This window comes from Bactrocera neohumeralis, unplaced genomic scaffold, assembly GCF_024586455.1.
Source record: "Bactrocera neohumeralis isolate Rockhampton unplaced genomic scaffold, APGP_CSIRO_Bneo_wtdbg2-racon-allhic-juicebox.fasta_v2 cluster10, whole genome shotgun sequence".
NCBI classification, from domain to species: domain Eukaryota; kingdom Metazoa; phylum Arthropoda; class Insecta; order Diptera; family Tephritidae; genus Bactrocera; species Bactrocera neohumeralis.
In genome coordinates, this window is record NW_026089623.1 from 6,782,165 (window position 1) to 6,801,289 (window position 19,125).

Consider the following 19,125-nt stretch of genomic DNA (forward strand, 5'->3'; position numbering starts at 1 on the left):
ATTTTGTTCAATTCCACTTTCACTAAATTATACACCTCATCACATTCAAACTCGTTTAAGTATCGCATCTGCTTATATTCTGGCCATAGAAAAGCAGCAATCTTATGAATTTTGTCTGGACAGAATTTCGTATCAAAAATATTATCTAAACAGTTTGTAAGTATAGATCGGATTTCATTGTTACTTTCTTCATGTAGCAATTTAAACAACTATTCTTTTAGGATATGCATATGTAGTAATACTAAATGTATAGTTGAATTTTTCTCACCTTCCAACAACAATGTTAGATTTTTGAATGGTTCTAATACGTTTATTATCCTGTCCAATAAATACTTTTCAATTCCGAACAAACGATGTGTTTCACCAGATTTCTCTAAAATATCTTCAATAGCATTGAACTTTTTGCGAATAGAGCAAATTTAGTGTTCCATATGGAAGAGCACTCTTGTTTCACGGTAGTTTCAAGCATTTGGTTTCTGCCTGTTCGCTTTAGATTTTCGACAAGAGACTTACATTTTGTTATCAAATCCATAACATTAGGAGCACAACTTTTAAGTGTTTCTTTATCGAATGTGTGCTTCAAAATAATGTTGAGCACATGTACTACGCAATTTACTCTTGAATAATGTTGTAGAGCTTTTTTGATATTTGAACCCTGATCTGTAGTAAAAGTAATTTTTTTCAACAAATTTATATCTAAGTTCAGTTTGTCAAACTTGAGTTCTATGGCACCAATTAAATTTTCCGCAGTTTTCTTCACAGCAATCCCATTGTCATCACAATATTCTAATTCGGAGGTAAACAAAATACGGCTAAAAATATAAACATAAACAAACACACTATATGTAGTACAGTTGTGCTTGTTGAACACACAATTTACCATACTTTTTAAGCTGCCATTTATCATCCATATAATGCACAGTAAAAGCAATAAATTTCTTTGTTTTTTATTATCTGTCCACATATCCACCGTAGACGCACACATGCCTAAGGATTTTGTAAAATTTTTTCAGACAAGGAATAATACATCTAAATATACCGAGAGGTTTACCAACCTATAATACATCTAAATATACCGAGAGATTTACCAACCTTTCTCAATGAATGGACGTATATCACCGATAAACTTTTCACGTTCGCTAAGGTGCAACTTGTGCAATCTACGAGATATAGTAGTGGAATGAGGCAAAATGTTATCTATTGAAAAGTTTTTCGTGCCGATTTTAACACCAACTTCCACCAAGCAACGTGCCAATTCCTTGAATCCTTCGCCATTAACAGCTTCAAAAGATCGTAAATCACGGCAAGTGAATTTTAAACAATTCTGTAGGACTTCTTCCCGTAATTGGTCACTGATATTAACTGACCACCGTTTCATTGGAACTGAATCACTTTCTTCTGTGGATTGGCGTTTGTAGCATGTGTGCTTTTTTCAAATTTGAAGAACTAGCCCCTTTACCAAATTTGAATGTTTTTTCACAATTTGAACATATAACATAGGGTACATTCTCCCCAGTCTTGGTATCCACAATTTTATTGTAAAACACCACTTTTATACGTTGTAAAATTTCCATTATATAGATTTAAATAATAGCACAAATGCAAAAACTTTGCTAATGCGAAAATGCCAGTTCTTTTCTTCGCGCACAATACTAATTGAGTAACATGTTAGTAATCGGCGATGCCGATACCCACGATGCCGATGCCCACGATGCTAAAGTACCGTTACGTAGCGTGTACTCGCCGCATCGGCATCGCCGCTTGCTAACATGTAACTTTTTTAATTACTCGTGCAGGTCTCTGGTATGTATGTACTCGATGGAATTTACATTATACATTTAACATATGTACATATATACATACATACATGTATCTACAAACATATGTATTTGAAATATAACAAAAGTGCACTAGTAAATCAGTGTTTAGGGGATGATATACAAACCAAACTCTGTGGATCATTTCAATCATTGAAGTATGAGTTTGCATCACTTCGGGTATTTTCTGCTGATACGAACGTTCATAAACAAATCAGGTATAAGCTGATCGCTAGTGATTCAAAGTTGTTCTCTATAGCTGATTTGAAGACAAACAGTGCGCTTCGTGTAAATGAACTGAACTGACAGAATCAGACAGAGTAACGGATCAGTACTTAAGTATAAACAAAAATTTATTACTCGTTGCAGTTCTCTGGTATTGAGGTGAGAAGAGGTTTATGAAATTTGCAATACCAAGAATCTGGCGATAACCAAAACATCACGTTAACGACTGCTACTTTTCCATTGTGAATCCGAGTAAAAGGCGTAGAGGTAAAAATGCAAAACCTATCGAATATCCTGACCTTGAATCTTCATCTGCTCCAGTTTCACACGATTTGACACGACCTGTACCTGGCCATCAATAAAATTATGTGTGCACTTTTAAATTATATTTTACTTTTTTGTAAGTTTATCAAAATAAAAAACTTAATAAAAATAATAAAAATGTTTCTTTAAGTGATTTCATTTTTAATTAAAAATTAAAACCACATATTTTAAAAAATATCGTTAAAACGGTTTCCTAAATAAACAATAAAACTTTTTCGTGGAATATATTTTTTTTCGTCTAACTACGACCTAAAAAATGGAAATTTACTGCTTTAAAGTTATAGTCAAATTTTGTGTTGACCCGTGTTATTAGTAAAACATTAGGTGTGTTAAGAGTGAAATTAAATTATATGTAAACTTAAATTAAATAAATTCAATTTCTTAACTGGACATTAATTTATTATTGGGCTCCTACATATCGTTTATGAATATCTTTATCTTGCTTTTGAACTGCCAGCTGGAATGGCAGCTATAGCTATAATTGTCCGACCTAAACCAATTTTTCGGAGATTGTATCAATTATTATGCCAAAGTTAAAGATATTTTATCAACTAAAAAATGTCTATGCAACAACTTAATTGTGATCGGTCAAATTGTATGACAAATATATGCTATATTCGTACGATATCGGCGGTTTCGACAAATTAATTTTGGAGGGAGAAGAGCGTGTGAAAAACTTCAGATCGATATCTCATATATTTTATGTGACTAGTTGTCGTATAGACGGACATGGTTAAATCGTTTCAGTTCGTCACGCTGATAATATGAATATAGGGATGTATTTAATTCACATTGCGCCTTTTAGTAAAAAGACAACAACTAATCGGCTTCTCCAAGTTAATAAACAAAATATTACAACTCCTTCACTTAGAGTATATTTAGATGAGCAGACAATTTTTCGCACAAACAGATTTTTTATCGTCGAGTGACGACTAGGAGAGACGAAATGACCGTACCACTCGTGCACCCTGCGACAATATAGCGAAGCACGATATTCGACGTAAGTGTTCCAACAAAAAAATAAAGTTAAGCTAATTCGCTGTTTATTTTATTTTATAATTAATTCATATCATTTACTGTATTTCAAGTACATATAATACAATCGTGGCCATGCAAACCTTACCACTATCCTTTCTTAATTTTTTTTTTCGTTCAGGATTTTTTTCAATTTGGCGTTTTTTATGTTTTTAGTAAGCATAAGTAAACTAAATTACATTATCTAATTATAATTAGAGTTTTTAATTTATTACGTTTAATGAGTAAAACACAAACTAGGTTTTGTGTGCTTTTACAAAAGCGCCCGATTTTATTGTTTTTAAAGTAACACCGCGACTAAACTTTATGTTTCAATTTAAAAAAAAGAATATAAAACATTAATTTCAAATACAGTGTGAATAAAATTAAATTAAAGAAATAAAAATATAATTTTTTCATCGCATGTCAGTTTCTTATATTTCGAGATCATTTTGTAAAGCTCACTAACTTTCAAATGATTTTGTCTATTGTTGAATGTGGTTTGTTTTTAATTTTTAATATTTTTGATAAATAACATGTCATTAACTTATTTCTAAATAAAGAAATTCTATACCGCAAAAAATACTGCTATAAAGTGTTGTCAAATATGCACAACACTGGAAATTTTTCAGTGTAAGCTTTGCGTGGCCACGAGTGTATATTATATAGTATATGTATTTATATGCGTTTTCCAGCCAAACTTTATTTTCAGATTTCCATTTCCCAAATATTCAAAATATTTACTTTGATTAGCTTAAATATCAGCTGAGTATCTGCAAAAGAACAACACTGTCTCAATATAAGAGCACTTATTTGCTTGTTCCAACATCCCATTGGATTTTTTCATTTTGAACCCTTCCTTTTAATTGATAACGCTCGGTTTCATAGAATATTGACATTATTCTCGATAATTTGAATTTTATTATATATGTTTTGTATGTAGTATGAAAATATGCATGATATAATAGTACTCTTGTCACTTGTGTGAACGCAGTGAGCAATACCAAAAGAGAATTTGCTGATAATGAGTGTAAAAAAGAGACCTCGTCTGAATGCCTTCTTACATCTGCAGCGACAACGCCCACTCAAAAATAATCAGCATAGTACTTCTCATTTAAAACAAACAAATGAAACTCGGGGCCGTATAAGATTTTCCAGAATATTTACTCCTCTCTCACCTGTCTTAAACAAAGGACCAATAGCACAATAGCAATAGCCAGTCGTTTTACTCTTCAGCTAATCATTGAGAATAAAACTACAAACCGGTATTTTACTTTGTGTTTTTTTTTTTCTCTGATTGGCGCCGCCCCTAGTCCTTCAAAAGGGTGTTTCTTCGACTCATCTTATAAAATACTCAGTAGGATAACGAAAACTTAATCTTGATGCGATAGCGAGGCTTCCTAATTCTTGTATCTTCTTTCGTTATCCGCCAAAGCAACTACGTTACCACAACGCGTTTGTCGGTGAAAATTGCGTAAACTTTATTGTAAACCTCGACAGTGGCGTGCAAACCATGAACGCAATTTGTCTAAAAACGTGTATATTAGACATAGTATAGATCCTGTAAAAATTGTAGACAGTAAATCCAACGCGAACCACGGAACTTACCAAAGTGCTACCAGTGCAACAACTTATAAACTTAAAACTAATTTCAAAGGAGGTGAATCTCCTATAAATAAGATTTATTAACAAAAGCCAACGAAAATAAGTACCAATAACTGTATACTAATAAATTATAAATATTTTTTTTTTTAATGAAGCAATAAAATTTCACTATCAGAAGAAATATTATTTTCCGACACTAACATGACCCAAGTGGCTTACCCAATAGGGGACGTAGAAAGATTTGACGGCAACCCGAACTCAGTATAGACCTTTATTAGCCGCATCGATTGCATCCTCGCTCTATATCAAACCAACCACGCCAGGCAGCAGCACATTTTGTTTGGCCACATTTAACGACGCATCATCGGTGTTGTGATGATAGCCCTGGGAATGTACAACATTTATAAATGGAATGAATTTCGACTACAAACCCTAAACACTGAACTATATTTTAATTGACGAATTTCGTAATACGCCATACAAAGGAAATGTTCTTGAAGAAGATGAAAATCGCAGACAACTAGTGATAAGTAAAAGTTTCTATAGATTAATAACAACAAGTGTCGACAACATAAAACAAAAATTATACATCGATTTCTTTAAAAATCACCAATAATAATATTTTTCTGATTTACGCACATTACGCAAAAAAGACTTGTATAAATAATTCAATTATGCAAAAAAACGTGTTCTGATTAAATTTTTTTCCGAAAAATTGATAATCCTCTTATCACACCCAAAGCTATTTCACACATTTTTAATATATTTATAATTAAACCAAGTAAAAATACATAACGAAAAATAATGTTCGATAACTACCGTTTTGGGCGAAAGCCAAGTTCACAACGAATGAATGAATATTGAAAAATCACGATGCGAAGAACGAATTTATTTGCAACAATACCTCCAAAGAAAAAAAAATAAATAACACTCGAAGAAGCTAAAGCCTCGCAAAACAATATATAAATATTCCTCCATAAGGGTTCTAACCATAAGTGTCTTGCTCTCTAATAGGTTTAAACCACTTCAGCTAAACCAACCAAACCTGCTCATGACCAAGTTAGTCAGCACACCCTCCGAAAATGTAAAAATGAGTACAATCGAGTTTTAACCCCGAACACTTTCCATATATCGGTTATGTTTAAAACTACTACAAGTGTGTCAGCATTGACATTGACAGCGAATTAAAAGACAGCGGCTACGCTGGCTAGGTCATGTTGTCCCAATGGACGAAAACACTCCAGCTCTGAAAGTATTCGACACTTTACTCGCCGGGGGAAGCAGAGGAAGAGGAAGACCTCCACTCCGTTGGAAGGACCAAGTGGAGAAGGACCTGGCTACGCTTGAAGTATCCAATTGGCGCCACGTAGCAAAAAAATGAAACGACTGGCGCGCTGTTGTTAACTCGGCTATAATCGCGTAAGCGGTGTCTACGCCAATTAAGAAGAAGAAGTATGTAAACTTTGTGTGTCCGCTATATATGTATCTCGTGAACTTTCAGACCAATTTAAAAAAAATTTAAAATTTGGCACATAAGATTATTCTGACATTCCTTTATTACAGCGCGAAAATTGACGAAATCAAACTACAACCACGTCAATTTCTTATACAGCAAACTTTAAATCCCATCTGATTTCTTCACTTTCTAGCACGCAAATCAAACATAATAGTGCCTTTAAGCCATGCCACCTTATGCACAAAAATTTTAAAATTTTAACAACGGTTCAAGTGCTCAGATACCGAGTACGTAAATCCCCATGCCTATTGCAAACTTTTGATCTAAAATATGGATAAAACTCTGAGATATGTATATCAATAAAATTCAGAGACAATCCTTTCTTGGTATGTCTATTGGCTAAATGAGATAAGAAAAAATTGTAATTACCCTCATACTTGTGAACATTTGTGAAAAGAGTAAACACCAATCGAATTAAATTAAATTGAAATACCCTTATAACCGACACGGGTGTATTATTTAAAGAAGGGGAAGTGGTAAGTGTATCAAAGATAAAGGTGAAGTCCGCATCTATTTAAACATTGGTCCTTCGAGCCGCAAAGAAAGGCACTATTTGAAAAAAAAACAAAAACAGATTCAAGCGGCAAAATAATTAAAACGTGGCATACCAGTATACAAAATTCATGGAAAAAATTAAAGTGAGGTAATACATACAATATTTACAAAAATATTATACAATAAAAAGTGCGGTGACATTAACATGCATACATATGTACATACATATACACATAAAAAAAAACAAAATTTTCAAGGAAAAAAAGTTCCGTGAGGTGACATATATGTACATATACATATACATATATATAATAAAAAAAAAACAGTGAAAAACGGACACGAAACGGTTCCGTTGTGTAATACCCAAATCAAAATCAAAAAAAAAAAAGTGCAAAATACATATAAATATACATATACAAACAAGACAGTGCTTAACACCAAAAAAAAAAAAAAACAAAACCAAACACCGGGCGCGAAATATTATTTATCAAAAAAGAAAAACAAAATCCACACGGGCGCGAGCTTAACATACAATATTAAAAAAAAAAAATTTAATATCCTTGTGAAAAACCAAAATAAACGTGAAATTAAAAACACCAAAAAAAAAAACAATTATAAAAATAATAATAAAAAAAGACAAGCCAACCAACGAAAGAAATCCAACCAACGGGGGAAAGCCAACCAACGAAGGGAAACAAGCAACCAAAAGGAAAGGAAACAGAGAGGAACCAAATTGGACGCAGTGGCAAACTACCCCCCACTTCCCCATTCAAAACCGTATAAAAAGCCCTCAAACTCCCTTGAAGCGGCACAAAGTGAGTGTATCTACTCCATTTAATATTTTAAACCATTTGTACTTACTATTTGCATATACATATGTATGTTGAAAGTTACAGTTGATCTCTATAAAAACTGTACACGATCCTGTAAATTTTAATAGAAGGGTTGCTACCAAACTGTCCGAACTTACGGTTGATTTCCGGGAAATCGAAAACAGTTTGGTACATTTTATATGCACATCCAAATATATGTATGTATGAACAGTATATAGTATAATGTATACAGTGGAGTCTGGATATAGTGAACTAATCTCTGCAAGACCTGTTCGCAGTATCGAGGTTGTTCACTATATTAAGGTTAACATTTTTTTTTTTAACTTGGTTTATTAGCTTTAAATTCATGTTTGTTTATGTAAACAAAACAAGTTATATGTATAAAGTAATTTTTTGAAAATACATACATATTATTGAAAGAATTTACTAATAGATGTTTGCTTTTTGTTTTCGGAAATTGACTTTTGGACCGCTTTTTCGCGTAGACTTTTCAGTACTAGTATGCCAGCATAGTCAGTGGTGTTAGCTTCAGCCCATGCGATAGCTATATCGAAGCTTTTAATGGCTTCAGTAGCTTTTATTGAATTTCCGATCTGTCCTTCGCCTTGGCTGTCATCACCAGATTCTTCAGTATCCATTGCATAATTATATAAATCAATTTCTTCGCCAACTTGGATTGAATTCCACTTCTCAATATCTTGTTCAGTGTAGATTTCCTAAAACAAATAATGTTCACATAAAAACTTAATTAACAGGTGCTTGTCAAGAGGGTGAACAAAATTACCTCCGGTAATACAACTTGCAGCAGACCCTGTATATCATGAACTTCATTCCATTTTTCCTGCAATATTTTTTGACGAAGTAAGCTCAAAGGAATATCATCGTATTCATCCTCGCTTTCATTTGCTTCTGTAGTATTTAAGCATTCTAATAAAGGCTTCCAACATTTTACTATTACATTTGCCTGCAGCTGATTCCAAGCAAGCATTAAAAATGATACAGCATCCTTTAAAGTTAAATTTTTTAGAAATTGTGTGATGTCATCCTTTCCTACAGCTAAAAGCAGGAGATGCTTTTTGTAATACAGCTTAGTTAAGCGAATCACATTTTGATCCAAAGGCTGAATTAAAGGCGTTACATTTGGAGGCATATAAATCACGAATATGGATCCATCAACAGTTTTAAGTTCATCTTCTGGAGGATGGCAAGGGGCGTTATCAAGCAAAAGGATAGCTTTGGCTGGTAATCCTTTCTGTAGTAAATACTTATGAACCTAATATCAATTAAAAACGAATAAATACTCTGCAAAAATGTCAGGAGTTGCATTATAAATGTAGGTACCTGAGGGACGAAGCAATGGTGAAACCATTCTCTGAAAATGTTGGCAGTCATCCATGCATTCTTAGAGTTGCGATAGTCTACCGAGATGTCATAAGCCTTAAAAGAGCGCGGCTTCTTGGCATGCCCAATTGTTAACGGTTTGATTCTCGCCTTTTCTGCTTTTCTTCCCGGAGCTGTTTTTTCTGTTTAACTGACATACGTTCTATCAGGAAGCATTTTCCAAAACAAGCCGGTCTCGTCTGCGTTATATACTTGGTCCTCGCAAAGCTTCAATTCGTAAATAATGTTTTTGAGTTTATGCTTAAAGGGATCAGTTGCCTGGATATCCGATGAAAGTTTCTCGCCACACACTTTTAAAAGTCGGATTCCAAAGCGAGTTTTAAATCCAGATAACCAACCGGGGCTGGCATGAAAGCTACCTTCTTTTTCCTTAAAGTCAGCGTGCAGCTTCATTGCTTTTTTCTTAAGCATTTCCCCAGTAACTGGACAATTTTTGTTTCGTTGAGTTATAAACCACTTGTATAACATCTTCTCCATGCGGGAATACTAGCCTTTTCTAAGAGTCTTCCTCTTAGATGCTCCGACTGCCTGGTGGGATATAATACTACGAGCATTTTTTTTATTTCCGAAACTGTTGATTTGGCCACACCATAAATCTTTGCTAAGGATGAAACACTAGCACCTTTCTCGAGTTTTTGAGCAATTTCAAGTTTTTGCTATAATGGAATGAATTTCCTCACAGGCATGATAACACTTAATTTATTAGCACATAAACACTTTTAAAAATACATACACCCGACAAGAGACAAATAAAGACTGGCACCAAATACATAGCATCAGCTTTTCCAGTAAAAAACATAAAATGAGCAATTTCGGGGAATACCCGACTTTATTTCTGTTTAAGTTTTTTTAACAGTTTATGCTTGCCGTTGCGTTTAAAACTCTGTTCACTATTTCGAGTTTTCGATAGTTCACTATTTAGAGTACTCAATGTAAATTTTTAGGCGTTCACTATATCGAGGTGTTCATTATACCGGGGATTCACTATACACAGACTCCACTGTATATATAAGTTAACGCCAAAATACGTTAACAGTGCCAAAGGCACCTCACTTCCGCCCCCAAGCTTTCGCTGACGAAGCACACGCCCCGACGTTTGCTTGCAACACCCAGACTTCACTTCCGCTCCCAAGCTTTTGCTAACGCAGCACACGCGCCAACGTTCTGGCAGCGATCAGAAGGGAGTTCTAGGAATCCGATCACCAGGCAAGACAGGTGACCGGATCAGTTAAGGCTAGTTTAAGCTTACATTTAAGTTTGATAATTGTAATTATTTCAGTCCGTTTTTAGACTCGAATAAAGACGGCCAGAGCTCGCGCTCTGACCAAAATAAAAATACATTTTTTTTTTATTATTTCCCGCGTAGGGGAAATTCACTAGCGCCCGAGCAGGGACCGCTCGCGAAAAAGGTTTACGCGGCAGGTTAAAGAGTCCTCTAAAAAAAGGACAATTAAAAATATAAAGTGCAAGTGCAATCTGGTGAAAAGTTGAAGTTACAAATTTCAGCATTTGCAATAGCTGAAAAATAAATGAAATTTTTTTACAAAGTTGAACTAACTCAAGCTAAATAAATAATATTTAGACAGAATTAAGCAGTTATTCAATCGCAATTATCGAAGCGCAGTGCAACAAAAATTTAAACAAATTATTGAAGAAAACAGTACGCACACAATAAAGTGTATTTTTGCATATATTGAGCGCGAACGCAGAACAAACAGAAAGTTATAAGCGAAAATTTAAAAGTGCATAAAAGTAATTCACAAACTAACGGCAGTTGGAAAATTATAAAAGTGAAACAAAAATACAGCGTTTTACATAAACATAAATGACTTATGAGTGCATCGCTGAACGCTAAGAAATTTATAAGAAAGACAGTGAATGAAAATATTTAAGCTTGTAATTTAAAAATTCACAAAGGGAAACACAAAATTTTGAATACAGTTTGATGTGCTTCCTCGTACATGTGCAAATATTGCCGCAATGAGTTCGTGTATCTAACTAAGGCAGAAACAAAAAGAAACCAGTAACTGTAAATCATCAAAAGTGCTTGTGTGCATTGTGTGCAGAAATAAAGCCGATATGCCGAAACCCAATCGCAATATTAGCGAAAAATAGCAAGCAGAATATCCACAAGAAGACTCCTCAACCCTCGCTTGGAAGAAGACGACGAGGAGCGTGCGACTAGGAAGATCCCAAGTAGCCAGCAGGAGGAAAGGGAGCAATCTCCAGCGTCACCTCGTCATGCTTCACAGGATTTTTACGTAGCTATACATTTTTATTTATACCACATGTACAATATTATAAATAAGGAGATACTTTTTGTATTAGAAAGAAAGATATACAGCTTAATTCTGCGATTCCTACGGGACCCTCCAGAAGAGAAAAGCGCCCTTTCCTGGAAAGGGTAAAAAATAAAAACAAATAAAAAATAAAAAAGAGGTATCACATATAAAAATAAAATGTCGAACCCGAATAATTTGATAGGCCCGCCTGTTCTGCAGGGCACGACAGCAGGTGCTCAAGAGGACCCGTCGACCTCAGAGGCCGCCCATAGAGTAGGATTAGGAGCCAATCAGGACCAATTGACTGCAGCAGTCATGGGTGTGGTCCAAAATATTTTTCAAACGCACGGCAAGCGTCTTGTGCAAAACGCACTAAATCCGAATTCTAATTTTGCCAATTTCTCCGATCAAGGAATCGACCCGGTATATAGAAATAACTTGACTGACCTTGATAAAATTCCGGACGTAGTCCGTTGCCTTCGAGAGTTCTCGGGTCAACCAGGAGAGTTTAACTCGTGGAAGAAATCCGTGGACAGGATTCTCCAAATTTACGAACTCATTAGGGGAACACCTAAATATTATGGAATATTAAGCGTTATTCGCAACAAAATAGTAAGGAACGCGGATATTGCCCTTGAGTCGTACAATACTCCTCTAGAATGGAGAGCCATTTCAAAGTGTTTAACTCTACATTACGCCGATAAGAGGGACCTAGGAACGTTAGAGTACCAAATGATCTCTATGGTACAGGGTAACAGTAAGGTACAGGACTTTTACCAAAGAGTATACTCACACTTGTCACTAATACTTAATAAGATAGGATGCATGGACGTAAGTGACGAATCACTACACCTACTGACGCAGACCTACCGTGAGAAAGCGCTAGATACGTTTATTAGAGGTCTTAGAGGCGACCTACCCCGCCTTCTCAGTATGAGAAAATCCGCAGACTTACCACAGGCACTTCACTTGTGCCTCAAGCTGGAAAATCAGAATTTCCGTTCACATTATGCACATTATACGCAGAACGCTCCAAGAACCTTTAATACCTATCCACCAGTAGTGGCACCAAGAAGGAACGCCCAACCTTCAGCATTCTAGCTAGAGCTGGCCTACATGCCACAAGCTCATGGTTATGCCCCCCAGCCGAGAGTACATAATCCCCTAGACAAGCCATTTAACTCAGCCCAACAGACGTTAGACACAACCAAAATATTAGTAACACTTCTTAGCAACAAGCTGCTCCACCGAAGCCTCAACCTAGGCCAGAACCAATGGACGTTGACCAATCACTTCACTCCAGAAGAGTTAATTACATGAACAGGCCACGACAGAATGACTATACTGGCAAAAGGCCACCCCAAACACTTGGACCGCAGAATAAAAAGGCCCATCTGACTCATTTCATTAACCCAGCACCGATACTTGACGACGAACAAATCGATGCTAACCGCGACTCAGAAATTGAACTACCAGGAGAAGTGCCTGACGTGCATTTTTTAGCTTAACGTCCTCTTCGCTTCCCTACTTACAGACTAAAGCGAAGAGCGGTGAAATTCTTAAATTTCTAATTGACACGGGGTCAAGCAGGAATTACGTACACCCTCGACTAGCATTAAAACGAATAAAGAACGATACCCCATTTTTTGCCAAATCCATCGCAGGAAACGTACAAATCGAAGAACATACTTACATAAATTTTTTTAACATGGATACAAATTTCAAATTTTATTTGCTACCCTCATTAAAGACATTCGACGGAATTATAGGGAATGACTCACTTCGACAAATGGGAGCAATCATTTATACGAAAGAGAGTTTCATAAAATTCGAAAACGGGAAAAAAGTTGCATTAAGACAACTTTCTTGCCCCACAGTTAACACGATTAACATAGAGGCTAAGCATATGAGCCTTACCCAAAGGGAAGGTACGAGTAAATTAGTAAAAAAATTTCCAGGATTATTTTCGGAACCAGAAGAAAAGCTAACATACACTACCAGAGTTGTTGGTGAAATCCGAACAAAAACCGACGCACCGGTCTATACAAGATTTTACCCCTACCCCGTCGCCCTGAAAACAGAGGTCGACTCCCAAATAAAGAAATTGTTAGATGACGGTATCATAAGACCGTCTAGATCCCCATACAATTCCCCGGTTTGGATCGTGCCGAAAAAAGCAGATTCGGCAGGGAACAAACAATACAGGGTAGTCATAGATTACCGTAAACTCAACGCGCTGACAATAGCGGACAGATATCCGATACCGGAAATTAACGAAGTGCTAGCACAATTAGGAGAAAAGAAGTACTTCTCCGTGCTCGACCTTAAAAGCGGATTCCATCAAATCCCACTAAGAGAATGTGATATTGAGAAAACGGCATTCTCAATTAAAAACGGTAAATACGAATTTACCCGACTGCCTTTTGGGCTAAAAAACGCGCCGTCCATTTTTCAAAGGACACTAGATGACATATTGAGCGAACATATCAGCAAAATATGCTATGTATATATAGACGACATCATCATCTTCAGCGAAACAGAGGGCGAACACCTCGACCATATTAATAAAATTTTTAAAACTCTAAACGCTGCAAATATGAAAGTGCAGCTCGATAAATGCAAATTTTTTCAAAAATCCGTAGAATTTTTGGGGTTCATAATCTCCCCAGACGGCATAAAAACAAACCCAGAAAAGGTTGAAGCAATACAGAAAATGCCACACCCTAAAACAATTAAAGAGCTCCGCTCATTTTTAGGCCTAGCAGGCTATTATCGTCGATTCGTGCGAGACTTCGCCAAAATCGCCAAACCGCTAACAACACTCTTAAGAGGGGAGGAAGGCAGGATAAGCAAAAATAAATCTGCAAAAATCCAAATTAAGTTGGACATTGATGCCATCGATGCATTTAATAAAATAAAAGAAAGCTTGGTCTCCAAAGACCTAATGCTAGCATATCCCAATTTCGAGGAAGAATTTTCATTAACGACAGACGCCTCAAATCATGCCATAGGCGCAGTCTTGGCACAGAAAGACAAACCCATAACGTTCTTATCAAGAACCTTAAATAAAGCTGAAGAAAATTATGCAGCTAATGAAAAAGAAATGCTCGCCATCATATGGGCATTGAACTCGCTCAGAAATTACCTATACGGTACAGCCAAAGTGCATATATATACTGATCATCAACCCTTAACATACGCCTTGAGCAACAAAAATAATAACTCTAAAATGAAGCGCTGGAAAGCAATATTGGAAGAATACAACTATGAGTTACACTACACACCAGGTAAATCTAATGTCGTCGCAGACGCCTTGTCGAGACCCTCACAAGTAAATTCTCTAACAGTAACTCAACATAGCGACGAAAGCTCAAGCCACAATTTAATTTATAGCGTGGAAACCCCAATTAATGCGTTTAAGAACCAAATTTTTTTAACAACTGATCAGATCCGTAGTTACCAATTTAAAATTGTATTCCCTACCTACCATAGGCATTTAATTACGGAACCAAGTTACACCCAAAACAACCTAATTAGCCTCCTTAAGAGATACCTTAATCCCTCCGTCGTAAACTGTATTAAAACAGACGAACGGACACAAGGGTTAATACAGGAATTATACCCACTCCATTTTAGTAAATACAAAGTAAGATTCTCACAGACTCAGGTGGACGACATAACCAATGAAGAAGAACAGCAAAACGTAATAATTCGAACACACATGCGAGCACATAGGAATAGCATCGAAAACAAAGGTCAAATAATAGAAAGATATTACTTCCCATCAATGGGAAGAAAAATAAAAGAAGTCATTAGCAAATGCATTACCTGTAAAGAAAATAAATACGATAGACACCCCACAAAACCCTTACTCCAGCCCACACCGATACCACAATTCCCAGGGCAAATCGTACATTTGGATATCTTTATAACTAACAAGGAACTAGTCCTGACTGCACTAGACAAATTTTCGAAATACGCAATTGCGAAACCCATTAAATCCAGAGCAACGGAGGACATAAAACAACCGTTGAGAGACATTCTATACTCCTTCGTACCCGAAAAAGTTATTATAGACAATGAAAAATCTTTTAATTCCGACTCAATTAATTTCATGATCGAAAATGAATTCGGCATAGAAATCTTCCGAACACCCCCATATACAAGCTGCTCAAATGGACAAGTCGAGCGCTTCCATTCAACTTTGCAAGAGATAATGCGTTGCCTTCAAAAGGAAAAAAATACAAACTCATTCCGTGAACTGCTCGAAAAATCCGTTAAAGAATATAATTTTACCATCCATTCAACAATAAATAGGAAACCAATAGAAGCCTTTTTTAAGGATCAGATCCAAACTTATCAATAAAGAAAGACAGGAAATTGCAGCGATCCAAACTTAATCAATAAAGAAAGACAGGAAATTGCAGGACGACTGTTAAAAAAACAGAACGAAGACTTAAGCTACCACAATAGGAAAAGATCACATCCCAAGGAATACCGCGTAGGAGACGTTGTATACATTAAGGTCGACAGACGAATCGGGAATAAGCTATCCCCTAGATACAGAAAAGAAATTGTAGCCGAAAATTATAATACTACTATAAAGACAAAAACTGGTAGAATAGCCCACAAAAACAAAATCCGACAATAAACACCGACATTTCTTTTCCCTTTAGAACCCTTCTATGGGTGATATCATGCACCGCCGACTTAAAATTCATGGACTATTCCTCATCCTACGTAGTTACTGTCAGTGACGGCGAAGCCAAGATACAGGACGGGACATTCAAGATTGTACACGTAATAAATCTCAATAGTTACGACGACTTTATACAAAACATGCGCACTTACGTTGACAAAAATATACCCAAAAACAACATGTTTTACACCATAATCGACCACGAACTAAGACAAGCAGCCGAAGTACTTAAAGAAATTAAGCCCCAGAACAATAGGAAGAAAAGAGCTATCAATGCAATTGGGACGGCATGGAAGTACCTCGCCGGGAGTCCGGACAATGAGGACCTTCAAACTATCAATCTAAACCTGCACGAACTAACCGAAAATAGCAATAAGCAAGTTATAATAAATGAAGCGCTAGGAAAAAGATTAACCATCTAATAAATACTACAAACGAAATTGTAAACTCCATAAGAAAAGATGACCATTTTGAAACGGATATAGCCCTAAGCATAGGAAATAGAATAAGATTAGTTAAGGAGGAGTTAGTAAATGTTAAATACGCTCTACAATGGGCAAAAGAAAATGTAATAAATTCAATACTACTAAATAAAATCGAAATAAGTACGGCAATAGAAAAACTCGAAGAAGAAAACATGCCTTTCGCAAACACGGAAGAAGCATTAGAATTTGCAACAGTTAATGTAATGTATAACGAGACGATGTTATTATACATCATCAAAATACCAATAACAGGCAGGGAAACTTACAAAAACATTATAATTAAACCGGTAAAGAAAGCTAATGGAATTGTAAACTTAAATTTTGATCGAATTATAACAAATGGAACAGAAATATTTGGAATTAAAGAAAAATGCAAATTTTCCAATCAAATCAGTATATGCAGAAGAAATCAAATAATTAATATAAGTAACAGCACATGTATACCTAATTTGATTAAAAGCCTAGATTCTTCATGCAAAATTAGTAATAACCAACACGTACCCACTGTAGAAGAAATATCACCGGGTATAATTTTATTAAATAATTTTAACGGAACAATAAATACTATTACCGAAAACTATACTGTTGCCGGAACGTACTTAATAAAATTTCATAATATATCTCTTAAGATAAATAATCAAAAATTTTATAGTTTGGAAGCCTCTCAACTGATCGCTATACCCTCTATATTACAGCCAACCCCATCCGAAAGCGAACGCATTGATATTTTGTCAATGGAAGCTCTACACGAGCTACATATTAATAACACCAAAAGCATCGCGCTCTTAAAAACAGATGCTTTTATAAGCAAAACTTCGATGCTGTCACTAAGCAGCATCATAATAATCCTTCTCATATTTTCAAAATTCATCCCTAGAATCCAAAGGAAAGCGGAAATACCCAAGGTTGAAATTCCAACCGTAAATATTAGGCATATAACAAACTCTGCTGAGGCCATCGGCCTACCACCTAAAAATTTTAGAATCAATGACCTACCATATTTTTGAACGATCGAGGACGATCGCATTTAAGAGGGGAGGAGTTAACGCCAAATACGTTAACAGTGCCAAAGGCACCTCACTTCCGCCCCCAAACTTTCGCTGACGCAGCACACGCGCCGACGTTTGCTTGCAACACCCAGACTTCACTTCCGCTCCCAAGCTTTTGCTAACGCAGCACACGCGCCAACGTTCTGGCAGCGATCAGAAGGGAGTTCTAGGAATCCGATCACCAGGCAAGACAGGTGACCGGATCAGTTAAGGCTAGTTTAAGCTTACATTTAAGTTTGATAATTGTAATTATTTCAGTCCGTTTTTAGACTCGAATAAAGACTCGCGCCAGAATGTCGCACTCTCAGCGATTTAGTGGTGTCGTATTATATTACTTCGTATCATATGATATTAATGCATCATATGATACTTTTTGAATGCATGGGGTGCTAACTAGTCCCCCCTTGAAATTCAAACGTCCTCGTTTGAATCTTTAGGTGTATTGAAAATTTGGTTGAGTCCTTCTATCGCGGGTTGTGGCAGTTTATTGGGTTCATCTTCTTTTTGTTTCGTCAGAAGATTCTTCCCGAAAATTAGGGCGATGATTATTAAAATTACAATTAGAGTGATGCTGGTTCCGAATTTAACTCTGTTTGCTGCTTCTAACAGACTTACTTTCTTTGTATTGTTGAAGTTAAGCTGCTTCAGCATCTCCAGTGAGAGGAAGTCTTCTATCTTGAGTGGTGCGGATGACGGTTGTAGGATGGCTGGTAGTGGTTTACCTGCTGTTCTTTCTTCGCTATAGAACTTTTTCCCTTTGATAGCAATGGTTACGTTGGTATACAAAATGATGAAAGTCCCGTTTAGAAATGTAGATTCGTTGTTTATTAAAATTTCTCCGTTGTATTTATTTAAAAGTAAAATTCCAGGTCCCATTTCCTCTATAGTTGGGATATGCTGGTTGTTGACCTCCGTGCAGTTTGGCAAACGACTTTTTTAAAAGATTATTTATACAAGTATCATTACTTAAATCTACTACATTATTGCTTAAACATATTTGTAGGGAATTGTATTTCTTACAATAATTTTCTATTCCATAAATTCCCTTTTCGCAGTTTAAAATTGTATTAAAATTTATCTTATTGATCCTCCCGTTATTTTTTACTGCCCTAATATCTACTGTTTTACAATTTTGGTTATCTACGGTTGGGAGGCTAACAATATAAATTATAATTTTGCCATTAGTTGCAATTTTTATTTCGGAAAATTCGAGTGCTTCGTCTAAATTTACATATGGAATATTGTCATTGTCTATTACTTCTTTCACAATATTTATTTCTTCATTTGATAAAATAAAAGAGTTTATTATGTTGGCTTTTGCCCAATGTATTGCGTATGCAATATTTAAAATTTCTTCTTTAATTATTTCTAATTTATATT

The 19,125-nt window shown here is 35.7% G+C and overlaps 1 protein-coding gene across 3 annotated transcripts in view; it reads right to left on the minus strand.

The window, feature by feature from the left end:
- The window catches only part of LOC126765076 (UPF0430 protein CG31712), a 91,294-nt gene that overhangs the window by 7,401 nt on the left and 64,768 nt on the right, over positions 1-19,125 (minus strand). The window contains exon 5 of one of the 3 annotated variants that reach the window (XR_007668255.1): positions 5,205-5,369. The exons of the other annotated variants lie outside the window; for them this stretch is intronic. The gene's annotated coding sequence lies outside the window, so the exon portion shown is untranslated. The remainder of the gene's footprint in view (positions 1-5,204; positions 5,370-19,125) is intronic. 3 annotated transcript variants of the gene reach the window in all.